At 40.8% G+C, this 20,735-nt stretch overlaps 1 long non-coding RNA gene across 1 annotated transcript; it reads right to left on the minus strand.

Annotated features, from left to right (window-relative positions):
* Positions 1-10,611: 10,611 nt before the first annotated feature.
* LOC136610621 (uncharacterized) lies at positions 10,612-17,445 on the minus strand. The gene is made up of 3 exons (XR_010790131.1): positions 17,414-17,445; positions 13,420-13,472; positions 10,612-10,675 (listed from the first exon to the last, which is right to left on the minus strand). It is a non-coding gene; the product is annotated as an uncharacterized lncRNA (long non-coding RNA).
* Between the last annotated feature and the right edge of the window lie 3,290 nt (positions 17,446-20,735).

Consider the following 20,735-nt stretch of genomic DNA (forward strand, 5'->3'; position numbering starts at 1 on the left):
GGAGTTGTTCCTGCCTGGCAGTTTAAAAAAAAACAATAATATCTAGGGCATGGCATGTGGGCCGCAGCCAACATGTATTTCCTCTCACGTAACCTCAGCTATTGGGACACTGCAATGGGATTTCTTTATGTATCATCTGTGGGTTCCTGCTAGCCAACCATGCTGCGGCTGCACACAGACTTCCCATAGAGGTGTTTTACCTGTCTGTCCCCAAAACACTGACAGACTTGGGTAGGGTGCAGAGTGCAGATGGTTTACCCCTTGCATTGTCGATGAGGTATCCGACACCCAAACAGAATGAGTGTGGACACATGGAGTCCCCATTGCTATGTCACTCGCAGCACCTTGGGCCACACACAAGGTGTTTGCTGGAACAGAGGCTGACCCAGGGCCCGCTCACATACTTCCCACACGAGTATTGCTGTATTGTCGAGATGTGTAGAAGTGCTGGGCTGGCAGCTGAGTCCCCTTTATGCCCACGTTTGCAGCTCCTGACGGAGGTGGCCCAGGATTGGATTGAAGATTGAACGTCAATTTCTCATCGATTCTCTACAGCATTGTGGGCTATCGCGCCCCCCACCCCTTTTTAAAGAGGGTCGCTACTTGGCCCTGCCAACTCTCTGCAATGTGTGCCTCCGGTTCCTCCTCATCGCAGACGCACTTATAAATAGACATGAGGGTGGTGTGGCTATGAGGCCAGCTGAAGGCTGCGCAGGGGCACTTTTGTGTGCGCTGCGGATGCAGGGTCGTGCCGTTGGGTTGGGCAGCATGTAACCCAGGAGAAGAGGCAGCGGTGTGTCGCACAGGCAGTGATTGTGCTTGGTTGGAGGTAGTGTGGTGCTTAGCTAAGGTGTGCCTTGCTAATGAGGGTTTGTCCGAAGTAAAAATTGTTGGGGGGGCTCACTCTTGTGAGGCCGCTATTGTGCCTTAATAGTGAGACCTGGAAACCTGAGATGCAGCCCTGCATGTTGCCCCTCGCCTGCCCTATCCGTATCTGTGTTGTTTCCATCACTTTCGTAGGTTTTGCAGATTTGCACACATGAAAACCTTAGCGAGCACCGGTGATATACAAAAATGCTCGAGTCGCCCATTGACTTCAATGGGGTTCGTTACTCGAAACAAACTCTCGAGCATCACGGAATGCTCGACTCGAGCAACGAGCACCCGAGCATTTTGGTGCTCGCTTATCTCTACTAAGAACACAGAACACAATTTTTTTTTAAAAAAACATAAAGAAGAGGAGTCAAATACTTTATGCTGAAGACTAAATTTATTAAAATCACAATTATTCATTTATATTGCTTCATGAATTTAATTTGACTTGATTTTCATGTTGATTGGGATATCTGACATCTATAAAAAAAAAGATAATTACAGAGAATGTTAATATGCCAAATATAAATAATTTAACTAATAAAAAGCATGTAGATTTTTACTTAGTCTAAAAATACACATTTATATTAAGAATTGGAGAGCAATTATAGGATAGTAACTACTAGAGATGAGCGAGCACCCAAATGCTCGAGTCTGCATTATTCGAGTCAAGCTTTTCGTAAAATTCGAGAGCTTTACTCTAGTAACGGACGCCATTGACTACAATAGGAGACTCAAGCATTTTTGTATGTGGGACGCCGGGTCCTGAGCTTTTTTTTTCTCCTAGTCTCTCTCTCTCTCTCTCTCTCTCTCTTCCCCCGCCTTCCTACCAGACAAAAAAATTTGCCAATGACGTGGCGGGGAGGGGCAAAAACAGGCACGTCACAGCAGGGATGGGCCAAACGCTGGGGCAGGGTCGAACACGGCTTGATGCTCGTTCGAGTAACGAGCACCCTCGTGTGCGCTAATGTTCAAACGAGCATCAAGCTCGGCAGAGTATGTTCGCTCAACTATAGTAACTGCATTATTTGCTTCTAATAATGGCAACAGCAACCTAATTAAGTAATCATTATATATTTCTCATAGAAAAACTACTTACTGCAGTTGCACCATATACCACTTGCAATATTGCATTCACATAGGCATATTTTCAGTTCATGTGCTGTCAATGAATTCTACGGACAGTGCATGGACCCATTATAGCCAAACAGGATGAGTACTCTTTCACATACACTGATACATATCCTATATCCGTCTATTTTCACAAATGAGAATAGCACAATTAGCAGTGTCCATAATATCTAACAGCAGAAAGACCGGGGTCCGTGTGCTCTCCAGTGTGAGCTGCACTTGAGTTTTTTAGCTTCAACAGCTTTTGGTCTACATATAAATTATTAATTAACTGTTCGTTCTCCTTCATACAGGTGTTTTTGTACAGCGTTTAGCACTTCCTATTATAAATTAGAGTGAAATTATATTATGGTAACTATGTTTTTGCTTGTAATAATGGCAACAACATCCTAATTAAGTAATCATTCTATACTTCTCATAGAAAAGCTACTTACTGCAGTTGCACCATATACCACTGGCACATTCAAATGGGTGTATTTTCTGTCCATGTGCTGTCCATGAATTCTATGGACCGTGCACGGACCCATTGTAGCCAAATAGGATGAACACTCTTTCACATAGACCGATGTATATCCTATACTCATAGCAGCCCGTGACTAAATATTTTAATTTTCCCATTGATATAGCTGTATGTGGAATTGTTTTTTGGCAGCTCAGAATGCAGCATTTATTGGTACAATTTTTGGGTTTAAATAATTTATTGATTAACATATTAATGGAGCGCCATCCCCATTGAAAGCAATGGGATAGCATTGCACTCCTCTGCTACAGCTGTGACAGCTGTACCAAGGGTTCTTTCGTCCCCTCTGCAGTCCCCTCATCACTGAACACTTTGACAGTGCTGTCACAGTGTTCAGCGCTGAGGGGACCTTCGTGGAGCAGCTGCGCTTCTATAAGCACAGCTGCTCCAGTGAATGGGCAAAGTCTCATGCGCTGGGCATATGAAACTTCGCCTATTGACGTGTTTTGCGCTAATGCGCAGCGCCTATTTTTTTATGCACATGTGTGCAAAAAAACACGCTCGCCTAAAATAGTAAAACTCAATTGTAAAGTTGAAGAGTAGCATGTGAGAAGCAGAAATTTCCTTTCTGTGTCTCTCCAAGTCTCATAGGACTGTTGCTATGAATGAAGTAAGGAGAGCATAATAGGGAGTGGCCGCCTCTTGCTACTATGGGGACAGATCATCCAGAAAGTAATCTACTGTTGTCTGTAGGAGATTCAGGTACCAATCCACATTGAGATTCCCTGGAATGAACACAGGTCCAATGAGGGGAGTGCACCAAATTCTAACCGACATGTTTTGGTGAAATTTGCATTGTCTTCTAATTGTGTCGTGCTCTTACTAGTAACTTAAATTGTATCTGCACTGAATCAACATTTTTCCATTCACTAACACACTTCCTCAACAATAGTGGCAGTCCTGGACTGTACTGCCCAATGGCTCCATGCATATAGTGAAGCAGAAGACGGTCATTTTGAGTAAGCTTTCCTTCAGTCATAGCAGCGAGCCCATAGGACTTAGAGAGCCACAGAAAGTGGATTTCTGCTTCTTACATGCTAATTCTTCAACTTTGCAATTGGTTTTTACTCTTTTACAGGTGCCACAACACAAAATTGAAATCTATGCGCCATACCATCATGTAGCGCATACATACCTGCCTGTTCAGATACGCTATTATTTCAATATAGAACAGCAGATTCAAGATGTAGTACTGGATCAGTCTTTTTGACTAAAGTGTGTATAAATATTTAAAGGCATTGCTTAATTCCACTCTTCATCAATTTTACCTGTACAATACATATGTAGAATGATCTAAGATTATAAAAAAAACTCACATCTCAGACTTTTTTCTTCAACCTAGTAGAGGTACTCCTTTCAAAATATCGTTTGCCACATTCAAATTCAAGGCACCCTACAAACCAAATACAATGAAGAATTAAAAGAAAAAAGAATGAGAACAGTGATTTAGCTATGATTTGTCAGATTTTCAGAATTAGATCAACAAATATTACTGTATATATGGTCTATAAATGTTAATAATATGTGCCATCATTTTTTTCTTAGATTATGATATATCCCCTTGTGAACTCACTCTCTCTATATGTATAATAGATAATATTTGTAAAATATAATAATAACGTATGTATAATATATAATATTTTACTGTGTTTTGACATTTTACAGTAACTCAGATTTTGAATTGGATGACTTTCAGGAGTGATCTTGTGTCTGATTAGATCAATAAGCTCCATCCATAAATCAAATAGAACAGATCAGCACTCAGGATCAGCGTATTCTTCAGCATAAAAACAGCTCTTTTATTTCTCCAGCAGTTTAAAATCGCTGCAACGTTTCAACCTGTTGAAGGTCTTTGTCAAGCATGCAGCACTATAGCATGAACACACACATTATGCATCACAGACCTAGAGAAACTGCATTTTGATGATATATGTTTTTTAAGACCCATCAAAAATTACAGCCTATAGCATGAATAAGTTCCAATTTTTTTAAGAATATTTACACTGTTTCATAAAAGTGATAAATTGATTTATTACCAAAGACTTGCTCAAGTTTTCAAGAGTGTCCCCCTATAAAAATAAATGTATACAATTAAAACTTTAATTAAATAACCTGATTATAAATAAAATGGTATATAGGAAGTATTAACGTAATAGATATTAACTTACCAAAAGGTCGCATAAACAATTCATCAAAAGATCATTTAATCCCATCTTCTCCTGGAAACCAATGAAAACAGTTTTAGATTTATATCATGTGAACAAGGCATGTAGGTCTTATTTATAAATTACATTATAGAAGATTTGTATAAAACTTGCATGTTTGGAGCTTGTATAGCAGTTCACAGAGGCTGTATGACTTCTTATTATAGTGCCATATAAACTCTGTGTGCCGCCATACAGGCTTTGTCGTGTTATGTTCTATCATAGAAACATTGTAATTATGGGTGGGTATGGACTCAGCTATGCAACGAGCCAGTATGCATCCTGATTATAGTGCTGTGCCGCCTCTATTTACCGTCATTCAAGCATTGTCAGGTGACATATTTACATAGATAGTCACTTCTAGAAGCATTTAAAGAGAATAGGTCATCAGAAAATTATCTATTCAATGAATCACATTTTCATGTTAAACAAATTCTTTAAAAATTTGGGGTGATTTTTTTTTAGTTTTTGGTCACAATCTGAATATATAAAAAAACTTAAAATCCTGCATTTTTTGCACTTAGCTTAGAATAGTCATTTCACTAACATCACAGGCAGAACTACATGGAAAGGTGACACCTATATGTAGATAACACAAGCTCTACCATTCACAATAGGTATAAGCTGTGACTAGCTACTACCCTCCCTGCAAATTCACCTCTGCACAGGTCACAGAACATGTCTAGAACAATCTCCCATACAAGTCAATGGATCCCCTCCTGTCTGTCATGTGAATGACCCATTAAGCTGCTGTAAAGTTTATATTCTAAATGCTGTTAAATGTATCTCAGGAAAGATCCCCTCCCGCTCATAGTCATGTATGGACAGCAGAATTTAAAAAAAATCAACAAAGAGAAAATAAAAATCTGGCATAAATTAAATTTAAAAAAATGTTGGTGATGTAGTCCTTTTATTAGTACATATGGCATCTGATGGATTATACTACCTTTTTTTTAGAATTCCACAGAAAAAAAAAACATCCATATTAGAGGAAGAGGATCATTAGAGGAAGAGTATCAAGAAATTAGAGGATTATGGAGGTACAATAGAGGCCTTCTGCATCTCTATGTCAGCTATATGACAGCTTTGCACTGCGGAATAAGTGAGCGCTGTACAAATAAATATTATTATTGGTACTTTGTACAAACTATAGCAAAATACTGGAATGTGCATGATCCTTAGCTCCATAATGATACCGCAAAATACTATATGGCGGCACACCGAGCATGAGCTAAAATACAGGGCCTGTGCCATATCTATGAGGCCTAAGGAGGGTCTAAAGATTGAATAATAATTTAAACACTGCATGTTTTATGATGGCGCATACAGGTGACAACATAGAATGAGGAGAAGAGGAACATATTTACAGATAATTATAATAAAATATTTTATCAATTAATTGGAATTATGGTCATATGCTTGTTTCATTTTCATGCTAATAAGGGCTTATTCCGACGTCCGTATATCGGCCGGGTTTTCACGCCCGGCCGATATACGTTGTCCCACTCTGCAGGGGGAGGAGGCGGGACGGGATGGGAGCAGTGCACTGAGCTCCCATCCTCTCTCCGCCCCCTCTCCGTCCCTTACCACTATTTGCAATGGAAGGGGCCGGGGCAGGGGCGGAACTTAGCTTTGCCCCCTGCAAAAAAGCTTACCGTTGTTTGCAGAACTTGAACTCCAACTTCTTCTGCTAATTTTCCAACTTCGTCACCAAGCTTCTCCTGGAAGACAGAAACAGTTATAAAATCAGAAAAATAATATGTTGTAAAAGAAATTGTGAGAGTATTAATAACAGATTAATGTAAAATTAGAACATGCTCTCAAAAGGCTGGAAATAAAATATGTTTTATGTAAAAACTGAAAAACTCAAACCTACTACCATTAACAATTATACTAGAAATTTTGCTTATAACTCAAATACCAGCTGTTCTTTCAAGCCCAGGAGTTCGCCAACTACGCAACCACCATCTTTCTGTAAAGCATAATAAAGAGCTGTTACATACATTTATATGATGTTGTCTATAGTGAAAAATAATGTGAATTCTAAATAAAGCCGCAGTCAGATGAGCAATTTTTTTGTGCGCAAAGATAATTGCGTCTATTAGAACTATTGGTTTCCTATGAAGTGTTCACATGTTCATTCTTTTACAGGCGCGAAATACGCACACCTGCAAAAAATAAGACATGTCCTTTGAATGCGTGCTGGTAAGGTCAATGTTGCGCGTAAAAGGCCGAGGTGACAGGGGATGAGGGGTCTTGCGGAGGGGTCCGTTAATCCACGTGGGGAGTCCCCTCATCGCTGAACAGTGGAGCTGCTGCAGCCCCATTGAAAGCAATGGGATGAAGGCAACCCCTGCAGCGATGATTTTCGGGAGGGGTGGGGGTTTGAAATATAAGCCGTACCCCGAAAATCATCCCTAGCTGTTAAAAAAATGTAACTCACCTGGAAGCACTGTCCGGCCCTTCTCCCCGTCTCCATCAGTCTTCATCTGTATTCTGGTGGCCGGGGATTAAAAAATCCCCGCCTCCAAAAAGCGCTGCCTGTGATTGGCTGAGCAATGTGACTAATCAGAGGCAGCACTCAGCCATTCACTGAATGACACCTGAGTGCTGCCTGTGATTGGTCACAGTACTCAGCCAACAGAGGCAGTGCTCAGCCAGTCATTAAATTCATTGAATGGCAGCTGAGCGCTGCCGCTGATTGGTCACAGCGCTCAGCCAATCAGAGGCAGCGCTTCCATTAGGCAGGAATTTTAAATCCCTGGCTAGAAGAAAATGATGAAGAACACTGCCAGGATGCCAGGGAACTGCAGCCCTAACTGTGCCAGAGAGGTGATGTTTTTATTTTTTTTTTCATTCAGCTAGGGCTTATTTTCCCTGAAGGGCTTATATTTCAAGCCCTTCCCCGAAAAATCACTGCAGGGATTGTCTGCATCCCATTGAAAGCTATAGGAGAACATCATGCTCCTCTGCCACAGCTGTGACAACTTAGTCAGGGGATTCCTTCATCCCCGCGGGAAGTCCCCTCATCACTGAACACTGTGACAGTGCTGTCACAGTGTTCAGTGAGAGGGGACCTTCGTGGAGCAGCTGCGCTTCTATAAGCACAGCTGCACCAGTAGCACGGAGCTTCGGTCGTGCACATTTTGCACATCCGTGCACAAAAAAAAAAATCATCTGACTGAGCCCTAAAAGAGCAAAAGCTTTCAAGTAACATATTGAAAATATTACCAGTGTCTCATGCACTTCGCATAGGAACTCTATGTATAGACCTGTATTATGTTGTGCCTGCAAAGAAAAAAAAGAGAAACAATATGAGAATACCAATCCTACATGATTCAGCTATATACACCATGATGATTTAATTTTTCAATTCAAAGGATTCATACATACTATCCCATTAGGGTGCATTCACACAAGTGTGTGCCGTACATAGGTGCACACAAAACTGCATACCCACGTACATGCACAAACGTGCGTGAATGCAGGTCTGTGCAGCATTGCTTTCAATGGGGCCACGGCTGTTGCCAGTGACCCCATTGAACGCAATAGGGATGCCAGCAACCCCTGCAGTGATTTTCAGGGAAGGGCTTGAAATATAAGAAAATCACCTGTGGTTTGTGTAAAAACTATATATATATATATATATATATATATATATATATATATACTCACCTCTCCGCTGCTGAAGTGTAAATATTCCCCACGGGGAGTCTCCTTGTCACTGAACACTGACAATATTGCCAGGGGAACTTCCTGTGGGGAGTAAAGAATCCCCTGCCACAGCTGTCACAGCTGTGGCAGAGGATCGCAATGTTCTCCCATTGCCGTCAATGGGACCGGCGCTTCTGCAGTCCCATTAAAAGCAATAGGCTGTCGGCAAGCCCTGCAGGGATTTTTGGGGAAGGGCTTTAAATATAAGCCCTTCCCTGAAAATCATCCCTAGAACGTGTTAAAAATAAAAAATATATATATGCTCACCTCTCCTAAGCTGCCAGGGCTCAGGTGCATCCAGTCTGTCTTCTTCCTGCACTGCTTTGACTGATTTTAAATCCCCGCTTGCTGAAAGGGCTGCCTCTGATTGGCTGAGCACTGTGGCCATTTATTGAATGACAGCTAAGTGCTGCTTGTAATTGGTCACAGCACTCAGTCAATCACAGGCAGCTCTTGCCCACTCATAGAATTCTATGAATGGCCAAGACCTGCCTGTGATTGGCTGAGTGCTGTGACCAATCACAGGCAGCACTTAGCTGTCATGCAGAGAATGGCTGAGGGCTGTATCTAATTGGCTGAGCGCTCAGCCAATCAGATACAGCCCTTTCAATAGGCAGGGAATTAAAATCCCCACCTGCAGAAACAGAGTCAGAGTGGTGCAGGGAGAAGAAAGGCTGGACACGCCTGAGCCCCGGCAGCTGAGGAGATTGGAGTAAGTGAACAATCTTCTGCAAACCAGCTTTTCTCTAATTACTATCACTGGAGTACAAGAGTGTATGAAGGATCATTCATTTCACTAAAAACATATGGAAAAATAATTCACTACAGCTTTCTTTTGAAGTCTTAGGAACAATAGATAATGTGGGCCTTCCACACAAGAGTGTTCTACTGTGATCTGGAGCCAGCAAGGAAAGCACACACCAACAATATTCTCAATCAGTCTTGAGTTTTGAAGGGTTTTGCCCTTAAAACCATAATTTGAAACTCATATATTGCAAATCCTATTAGTAGATCACCTTTTAATGTGTTCTATGTTTTATAGTGAATAAAATATGGTTATATGGGATTTCCAAATCATTGCATTCTTTTTTTACATTTAGTTACATTTTACACAGTATCCCAATGTTTTTTGTAATTGGGGTTGCAATAAAAATATACTATAAATGTGTTTATAGAAGGCACTGGGTACATATTTAGGCTAGATTTACATGGCCATATGCTTTTTTACGTGCCCCCGCCGACACCATAAAACCGCATGAATGGGCGCACAAATTTAACGTTTGTGTCCCCATTCAGATGGCACAGGCCCAGCGCATATACACTGAGGCTGCAATGCTGTTGGGCGGGCAGAGACAGTTTAGCTCTACTATGCTGTCTCCGCCTTTACTCCCCTTCGCTGACTCTCTGCCTCGCTCCTCCCCTCTGGCTGTTTGCAATGGGAGGGGGCAGGATGAGTGTGGAGCTAAGCTCCCACCCCTACCCGCTCTTGTCCACAGGCACTAATGGGAGGGACAAGACAGGGCGGAGCTTAGCTCCACTCCCATCGCACCCCCTCCCATTGCAAACAGCTGGAGGGGAGGAGAGAGGAGGAGATAAGAGGGAGGGAGTTTAGCAGTCATGTTCTAAACTCCCTCCCACCTCCCTTCTCTAGCCGCTGTCATTCCCTCCATAGGAGTCTATGGCAGCGGCCATACTTAAGCCAAGAAGATAGTTCCAATGCTATCTTTCCTGACCAGTGCTATATTGGCACTTATCATAGAATGGTAGAGTTGGAAGGGACCTGCAGGGTCATCAGGTTCAACCCCCTGCTCAGTGCAGGATCACTAAATCATCCCAGACAAATATTTGTCCAGCCTTTGTTTGAACACTTCCATTGAAGAACAACTCACCACCTCCTGTGGTAACCTGTTCCACTCATTGATCACTTTTATGTTGCGGGAATATGCCTATGTAATCTGATGCATTGGAATCCAATGCATAAGATGGTAGCATATATCAGCCGACCGTGAAAATGACAACCGATATACACTCGTCTGAATAAGCCCTAATAGCTATTTTAAAACTTACTGCTCTTTAGCATCTCTTGCACATGTCAAATTATTGAAAAATAGTTATCGCTTTTGCAACAAGATAATCATTTTGTACATATAACATATGAAGTATTACATACCTTCCCCTGCATGTACTTGCAAAGCATCTTTTGGAGTTTAGCAAGAGTTTGTGGGAGATCAATCTATTAAAATTAGTAACAGTTAATATCTTAGAATGATAATAATAGAAGAATTTTGTACTGTACAATTTAGAATATGTTAATGAGCTGGAATTCTCACCACATACTGTACATGTTAAATTCTATGTATACAATGGGGCAGATTTACTTGTACTATCCAAAGATGTGATAGCGCCAACTTAATTTTGAAAATGCGCCCGATTTATCACAGCGGTGGATGATTAATCTGGTGCATCCTTAGACATTTGTAGCTTTATTTTACCTATTAGTTGGCTTCATTTATGACAGTTTTTTGGCACATTTTTGTGGGCCACATTATCGCATTTGTGCTACATCCATGCCCTTGCTAAGCTATACCTATCCTGTGAGGCATGCCTTAAATATGGTACAAGACATGAAAGACAGTTTTCTGGCACAATTTGCCCAAGTAAGTAACGTAAATTGCCCCACCATTTTTTTTTCATTTTGAGAATTTCAGCTAAATGAAAAGTTTACAAAGAGAAAACGGATGCACATAGTAAGGTAATATATATATATATATATATATATATATATATATATATATATATAATATATATATATATATATATATACACACATATACATATACAGAGTAGGATAAAAAAGAAAGGTGTGTGTACATTGAGGTTGTTTGGTCCCAATGGCCACCAACTATAATGCTTCTTTGATAGTACTGGTTTCCTCATATGGGCAAGAGAAACCTTATGGACCACCAAAGACTGTGACCACACTCTCTGCATCCCTTATGGTTATGCCCCATAGGTGGACTATCACTTTGTTATTGATGGGGTCCAACTACAGGGATTTCTGTTTAGCTAAAAGGTTATAGGGGTTTCAACTCCTTTATTTGAGTGACTAGCAGGGTCTCTGCAGCTGGACATTTACTGATACATTTCTTAGCTTGATGGGAGGATAATGTTACCTATCTGTTATTTTGTATCTACTTCTGTATGTCATTTAACCTCATCAGGATAAACATAAGCACATACATAGTATAGTGTATATAAACGATAGATAGATAGATAGATAGATAGATAGATAGATAGATAGATAGATAGATAGATAGATATCAGATGTGATGAATATTGCTGTGTTCATATGTATTATATTCACTATAGAACATCATATTATATTGTACTTTACATATATAGGTCAAAGAGATAAACACTTACTAGCATAACACAAATATAGCATTAGTGTTTTTTTTGCCGAGTTACAGCCTACTATATAATGATGCAGGCTTCACAGCTAAAACCTTCTAGCATTATTTTAACATTTTTGCTGCCTACATATATCCACAAAGCTTTCTCTGGAGATTTACATTGAGAACTGTTGTCATACACTAGGCACTGTATGCAGTAGTTTCATGATGTAGGAAAAACAAACTCTCATAGAATTATAGGAAATCTGCTTAGCTGTTTGAGAAGCATCTAATAATAAACGTAAAGTACAGCTGCACTTTCAGATGACTTTTCACAATAAGCTGCCATATGAGTACTGGGAGCAGTATTTCTGACCAGTAGACCGGGCGCACACTTACTGTATGCACAAGTTGCACCCGACAGCTTTGAATGCAACTCGCATAGGACACCACATGGACACATTTGCATGTCCTCATACTCATACATGATATGGACAAGAAGAAATAATAATGGATCTGTGTACTGACCGTGAATTAACATGAACACTAAATTGACCCAAATATGCTAGTGTGCCAGAGGCCTCATACCGATTTACAGCCCGCATTTTCCACCAGTTTCTCTTTGACGGGCTGTTTTTATAATTTTCAGCTAGCTCCAGTAGCATGTCTGTGTATTAATTGTTACGGGCACAATACAGATGCAGCAGAATTTAATATGACTTTTAACAAGTTATTAAAGCTTTCTGTGCCACAGTATGTTACCCTTTTAACTACTTTTTAGTGATTTTGGTTGTATTAAGATAAAAGAACAGCTTTTTAATGGTTTGAGATAGGATAACTTCCTGATACGAGTTATCACAGATAAGATAAATTCTGCTACATCTGTATTGTGCCCGTAAAAATGAATGCACAGACATGCTACTGGAGCTAGCTGAAAATTATAAAGAGAAACCGGTAGAAAACCCATTTACACTGGATGAATGTCGGGCAAACGATACCCAACACTCTTCCCCACACATATTCGCTCCAGTGCTGTTACACAGAAGCGAATATTGATGGCTCGATCATAGAGCGGCCAGCAAGGGCCGGAGCAGCTGGAGGAGATTTCTCTCCTCGCTCTCCCCTGCCCCTCTCAATTCACTTAACACAGCAGCTGTTCAGTACTTAAGATGAATGAAGAAGGGTGGGGGAGGGTGACGAGAGAAATCTCCTCCAGCCGCCCCATCTCCCTGCTGAGCGAGCAAGCAATATTCGCTCCTGTGCAGCAGCATGGGAGCGAGAACACACAGGGACCAGTATTGGGCATCATTTGCCTGACATTTGCCCAGTGTAAATGGGCCTTAATTCATCACCATCCTCCACTTCTTGTATTCCATCTTGTGTTTTTGTTCCTAGAGGGCATTTCACATAAATACAGGAGTGGACATTAGAAGGGAGACCACCTAGTGTTCAGCGCTTTGAAGTAATTTTTCAGCAAAAAGACATCATTTTAAGGAAATAAAGTGATCTGCACTTTTGCTAGTTATTACATTGGCTATCATATTAACACAAGTTGTCTCAAACTGCAAAGTGTTCAAATTCTTACCTTCAATAATTCCTCAAGACAACTCATTGGTAATATGGTTTCACAATTTGGAACTGTGAAATAAAACAAAATGAAATGCAGTTGCAATCAAAATTATTCAACCCTCATTGCAAATTAGGTTTATTTCTCAAATTTACAAACTTTCAGCTGTTCACCAAAAAACAATCAAACAACAACAATTTAAGCAGACCAATCCAAGTAATATTACAAGTAGTTGCTCCAAATGTAATACAAAATGCCATGTTAATGACTACTGCATCTCAGAATTATTCGACCCCATGAATAGAATCCATCATAAGAACACGTTTGCAAATCAAGTATTGTCTGATGGTTCTTTTACACAGGGTCGACAATCGGTAAACGACTGCAGGAGCACTGACGTCACCACTAAGGCCATCAGCGCTTGTTCAGAGGCTGACAGACTTCACCACAAGATCGTGGGCTTCTCGCTCCGCTATTCACCTTGTATGTGAAGCACTGATCGGGGAGCGTTTACACGGAACGACAAACCTAGGATCCAATGATGGTTTTTAAGCTGACTAAAAAGTCAGCTTAAAAATCTGTGAACGAATAGTGAGCGATTTCTGTGCATTTACACTGCACGATTATTGCTCAAATTTGTTTGTTTGAAAGAGATTCTGAGCTAAAATCGGCCCATGTAAATTGCCCATTAGACATAGATGATGCAACTAGTCAAGAGATTCATTAGTTGCATTCATTGCATTTGAGATAAAACATATCAAATAACTGGACTCGCTTGTGCATTGATGGTCATGATGTTTAATTGCATGTTGAAAGTATAACTGTCAAGTGACTGATCCAAAAAGTTAAGAGCAGAGATCATCATTGCCTTACACAAACAAGGACAATGATACAAAAGCGAAGGTACTGAATCTTCTATACAGTTTGAAACAAGTTCAAAGTTAAAGGAGATGTCCCGCGCCGAAACGGGGTTGTTTTTTTTTAAACCCCCCCCCCCGTTCGGCGCGAGACAACCCCGATGCAGGGGTTAAAAAAACCACCCGCACAGCGCTTACCTGAATCCCGGCGGTCCGGTGACTTCAATACTTACCGCTGAAGATGGCCGCCGGGATCTTCTACCTTCGTGGACCGCAGCTCTTCTGTGCGGTCCACTGCCGATTCCAGCCTCCTGATTGGCTGGAATCGGCACGTGACGGGGCGGAGCTACACGGAGCCGCTCTCTGGCACGAGCGGCTCCATAGAAGACTGCTGAAGACCCGGACTGCGCAAGCGCGGCTAATTTGGCCATCGGAGGCCAAAAATTAGTCGGCTCCATGGGAACGAGGACGCTAGCAACGGAGCAGGTAAGTAAAAAACTTTTTATAACTTCTGTATGGCTCATAATTAATGCACAATGTACATTACAAAGTGCATTATTATGGCCATACAGAAGTGTATAGACCCACTTGCTGCCTCGGGACATCTCCTTTAAAGGAACACTGGCTACACTACCTGGATGTGGCAGAAAGTATTACTGCCTGCCACCAGATTCCTGAGGAGGCAACTGGTCAAAAATGCTCCACGACTGCAGAAGACCTGTACAGTAAGGCACGTACTAAATGCTGAAGATGTTTATGCCCAAACTCCAATCTATGTAACCTCTACTCACTCAAAGGCACAGGAAAAGTCAACTCCAGTATGCTCAAAACCTTGTAGAAAAGTGTAAAGCTAGAGATGGTTCTTCTCAGTCACTGCAGTCTGCTGTGTAAGGACACAGCTGCAGGATCAATCACTAAAGAGAACGGTCTGTGTGCCTGTGTGAGAAGAACCTAAAGAGAGCTTCTACTGATAGAACCTGACTACAGAGGAGACTTTTGTAATCGCGATCTATTAGCTAACCAGAGGAGTCTATGTATCAGTAATAGAGATGAGCGAACGTACTCGTTTAGGGTGATTCCGCAATTGAGCACCGCTTTTTTCGAGTAACTGACTACTCGGGCGAAAAGATTCGGGGGGTGCCGGGGGTGAGTGGGGGGTTGCAGAGGGGAGTGGGGGGGGGAGAGCTCGCCCCTGTTCCCCACTGCTACCCCCCGCTCCACCACGCCGCCCCCTGCCCCCCGGCATCACCCGAATCTTTTCACCTGAGTAGTCAGTTACTCGAAAAAAGCGGTGCTCAATTGCGAAATTGCCCTAAACGAGTACGTTCGCTCATTTCTAATCAGTAACAAATACAACCAGGAGTAAAGGCCCATTTAGACACAACGATTATTGCTCAAAAGATGTCTTTTAAGCGACTTTTGAGTGATAATCGTTGTGTCATTTATAGCGCAAGATGATCACTGCAAGCAGAGAATGCAGAAGACAAGGGGGGTGCCTAATTTACAACTCACATTTGATTCATTTTTTTATTCCGAGCTGGGAATGGATCCAAAACAAAGTTTACAATGATAGTTTCCCTGTCTTTAAGCTCCATAACTGTTTAGATTGTTTCACAAGGGCCAGAATCAGTCTGCAAGATGTTCGTAGATGGACATTGTCTTCATTCGACCTAACATACTATTTTACTAGGTTACTATGTATAGCCGCAGCTTAAAGGGGTTGTCCCGCTCTCTACTGCTTTTTACATTTTTTTATTTATTAAGTTACAGAATACAAAATCATATAATTTTCTAATATACACTTATTTATAATTCTGTTCACATCCATTTCTTATACCAGTGCAGTGGCCCTTATCTTCCCAGTAGAATGGTATAGTCCATGGACTAGACCGTCCATAGTAGTGACTGTCAGTCATGTGACCTACCTAACATATCATTGAGTTGTGTTCAACTCCCTCTGATCAGGCATCTAGTAGGTGAATAGTAGATCACCGAGGAGCAGAGCTCACACAGTATTACTACCTGCTGTCTCTTCATGTCTGTCAGTGCTTGCGGAGAAGCATCTCTTAGATTTTTCCCCATCTCCTCTTTGTGGTGGTTTTCTATTTCAGTTGACTTTATTAATGACATCATGTAAGCATCACCTGGAGACGGTTGTGTTTTTTGTGAGCAGTTACAATGACAGACATGATGACACTACAGCTAGTAATAGTGTGTGAGTTCTGCTCCTCGGTAATCTGCTATTCACCTATTAGAAACCTGATCAGTGTGAGTGTAACACCAAGGATCACAGTACTGACAGCCATTACTATGGACAGGCCTGTCCATGGACTATACTATTATACTGTGCAGATAGGGGCCACTGTGCTGGTATAAGGAGGGATGAGAGAAGAATTTTACAGACATATATATTAGAAAACTGCATGATTTCCTATTCTGTAACTAAATAAATAAAAACTATTTTTAAAAAATCAGCAAAGGGTGAACAATCTGATTCTGTAGAATTCCGTTCCAATAGCCACATGTCTACATGCAGAGTTTGGTAGGGAATTTTCTGCGTCTTTCAGTGTGTCTTGCAAAATAATTTGCTTGTGTGAAAGCACCCTTTTAAACGTACCCTAAAATCACTTTTAGGGAGGCCTACTATATTCCCTAATCTAAACTCTTCTCCATCTACGCTGCTTCTACACTCTCCATTGGAAACCTGACTTCCATCTTCCCAGTGTATGCCCCACGCACCCCATTACACCTCTTAGCTGTGTTCATGCGAACACGGCTGGTGATCGACACAGACACACAAATTATATATATATATATATATATATATATATATATATATATAAATATATATATATATTCCTCACCCCCTCTTCCTCCCAGGCTGTACAGAACAGACTTTTATACCTCTTGTGTCGCCACCACTTTTGTACAGTCTGTAAGTTTTTGTGAACAGGGTCTTCACCCCTAGGGTTCAAGCTGCACATTAGTTTAATACTGTATGTCACTACTTATTTTGTGTATGTTTCCTCTGATTCGTAAAGCACTACAAAGTGCATTGGCATTATATAAATAAAGTTTATTATTATCAGAATGTAGCAAAACCAGAAGATATAATCCAGGTCTAAGTAAGCAGTTTAATGGCAGTGATTACTCACCTTGCTTCATTCCACCATGATGTCCTGGACCTGTGCAACAGATGTGGAAAATTATGCAAGAATCCGTTTTACATAAAGTCTAGTCTAAATCTATAAACTGCAGTGCATTGCATTACATAACATTTATTAGGATCTAGTAGTTAAACAGATGGCTCTATGCATGAGTAACAAAAACAACCGGGAGTGACACTCGCCTAATTTACAGCTCACATTTGGTTCATTTTTTATTCAGAGCTGGGAATGGATCATAACAAAGTTTACAATGATAGTTTTCCTGTCTTTAAACTCCATGATCGTTGTAGGGACAGAATCAGTCCGCAAGATGTTCAGATAGCAGCAGCTTTAATCTGCATCTGTGAAATCCGCCGCAACAGCTACATGTCTACATGCAGATTTTTGTGCAGAATTTTCTGCATCTTTCAGCGTGTCTTGCAAAATAATTCCACTTGTGTGAAAGCACTTTTTAGGCTAACAATTTAAACATACCCTAAAAACACATCTAAAAATCTAAACTGTTTTGCACACACAATATATATATATATATATATATATATATATATATATATATATACATATGTGTGTGTGTATGTTCAGTACCCTATATGTATATTATATATATTCCACCCACTTCTCCCCCACTCCCTCTCCCTATTCTACCGGGCTGTAGAAACAAGCTTTTGTAAATCTTGTGTCACCACTACTTTCTTATAGTGTGTAATTTTTTGTGAGCAGGGTCCTCACCCCTATGGTTCAAGCTGCACATCAGTTTAACACTATATGTCATGACTTATTTTGTGGATGCTTCCTCTTATTTGTAAAGCACTATGAAATACATTGGAATTATATAAATAAAGATTATTATTATTATAACAATTGCATCAAAATGCAGCAAAACCAGAAAATATAATCCAGGCCGAAATAAGCAGTTTAATGACAGTGATTCCTCACCTTTCTTCATTCCCCCTGTTTTTGCTGGACCTGTGCAACAGATGTGGAAAATAGTTATAACCAGTATGTGTTTATTGCATCTACATAAACATGCCCTAAAACACATCTTTTTAGGGAGGCCTACCATATTCCCTAATCTCAACTCTTCTGCATCTACTCTTCTACATTCTCTTCCATCTACCCTGCTTCTACGCTCTCTATTGCAAACCTGATTCCCTTCTTCTCACTGTATGCTCCACACACCCCATTGCCCTTCTTACCTGTTTACACACACACAATTTATACATGTGTATATTTATACATATATTCCTCAACTCCTCCCCTTCTGTTCCTCCGGGCTGTACAAAGCAAGCTTTTATACTACTTGTCACCACTACTTTTTTATAGACTGTAAACTTTTCTGAGCAGGGTCCTCACCCCTAGGGTTCAAGCTGCACATCAGTTTAATACATATATCATGACTTATTTTATGTATGTGTCCCTGATTTATAAAGCACTGCGGAATATATTGGCAATATAAATATATATAAATAAGATTATTATGATAACAATTGCATAAAAATGCAGCAAAACCAGAAAATATAATCCATTCCCAAATAAGCTCATTTAATGGCAGTCATTACTCACCTTTCTTTGGTAAAAGTGCATCACCTGAATCTGAGCAACAGATGTTGAAAAATGATGTTATAACCAGTTTATGTCTATTTGTTACATAATTTCAATATCTATAATCTATGGTATTTTACATTACATAGCATTTAATAAAAATGTAAGATCAGTTTTTACAGTTTTTCTAAATTACCACTAAACATGGCTCACACTGATATTCCAATATTGCATTATTAGATTTTATGCTGTTTAAAGTTTATGAAAATAACTTACTTGTGAAGCAGCTTAGCGCTACAAACAGAAAGGCAATTGCAACCTTCATGATGGGAGATGGTCAATTGAGGTTATTCTGAAGGAATATCCAAAGATAACCTGGAATTGAATTGAACAACCTCTAAGAATTAGAATATTTATACCTTAGAACCTGGCCTTTGTCTCCACCCACTGACATTAAACATGACCTCTTAATCACTGAAGGATAAAGAAATGTCATTTTGGCATAAATTTGCCATTTGAGTGCCTCTCACACTGCCTCCTGTAAGACAGTATAAGGCACAGTGCCACTTTTATGTTTTGTTTGCAAAAGAGAAAAATGTCACACGTTGTTTATTGATGTACTTATAGTCAAATCATGACCTGTCATGGACTAGCATAGACGTCATACTTCCAAAGGTTTTATTACTCAACGGCTTAACTATACCAAGTTATGCTTTCATTGTTATAAAAAGTTGTAATCTCCTTTAATCGACCCTCCAGTTTTGGGACAAAATTTTGTTTAGCGCTTGAATCTTTTTATTTTAATTGCTGGTAGACAGCATGGCTATGTCCCTAGATCTTCCACTGCAGATAACAGGGCCCGAGTTCTAGTTCTTCTACTCAACTGGATCGCTACCTATAAATAATTTTTGGGGAAAGAAGGTTCAATCTTACCTGTCCAGTAACGAACCCCACTGAAGTCAATGGGCGACTCGAGCATTTTTGTATATGACTGGTGCTCCGCTAAGGTTTTCATTTGTGAAAATCTTAGCAAATCACCAAAGTCATGTAAAAAACACAGAAATAGGATAGGGCAGGCGAGGAGCAACATGCAGGGCTGCATTGCAGGCTCCGAGGTCTCACTATTAAGTCACAATAGTGGCAAGAGTGAGACCCCCCCCCCCCCGCACTGTCAGCATAAAGATCGTTCTCCTCTGCCACAGCTGTAACAACTGTGGCAGAGAAGAACGATGTTAGCCCATTGAATTCAATGGAGCCGGCAATAGAGCCGGCTCCATTGAAAGCAATGGGCTGCCGGCGAGCGCGGGATGAATTTTCGGGAAGGGCTTAAACATATAAGCCCTTCCCTGAAAATCATCCAAAACTGTGTAAAAATTTTAAAAAAAAATGTACTCACCTTGTCCCGGCAGACGGAGTTCAGCCGCGGCCGGCCGGCAGTTCTCATGAACTGCTGTGAGTAGTATTCAGCAGCCGGGGATTTAAAATCCCCGCCTGCTGAATGAGCTGCCTCTGATTGGTCACAGCCTTACCAATCAGAGGCAGCTCTCACTCACACCCATTCATGAATTCATGAATGGGTTAGTGAGTGCTGCCTCTGATTGGCTCAGCGCAGGGACCAATCAGGGGCAGCTCTCAGCTGAATGACAGATGGCATCCAGCAATGTCTACAGGAATCTGTCTTCTACGCCGTCCACTGCTGCAACTCTGAATCCTCTCGCTGCTGCTCCTCCTTCCTCCCAGCCTCCTCACTCCATGAAAATGACAAATT

This window comes from Eleutherodactylus coqui, chromosome 2, assembly GCF_035609145.1.
Source record: "Eleutherodactylus coqui strain aEleCoq1 chromosome 2, aEleCoq1.hap1, whole genome shotgun sequence".
NCBI lineage: Eukaryota > Metazoa > Chordata > Amphibia > Anura > Eleutherodactylidae > Eleutherodactylus > Eleutherodactylus coqui.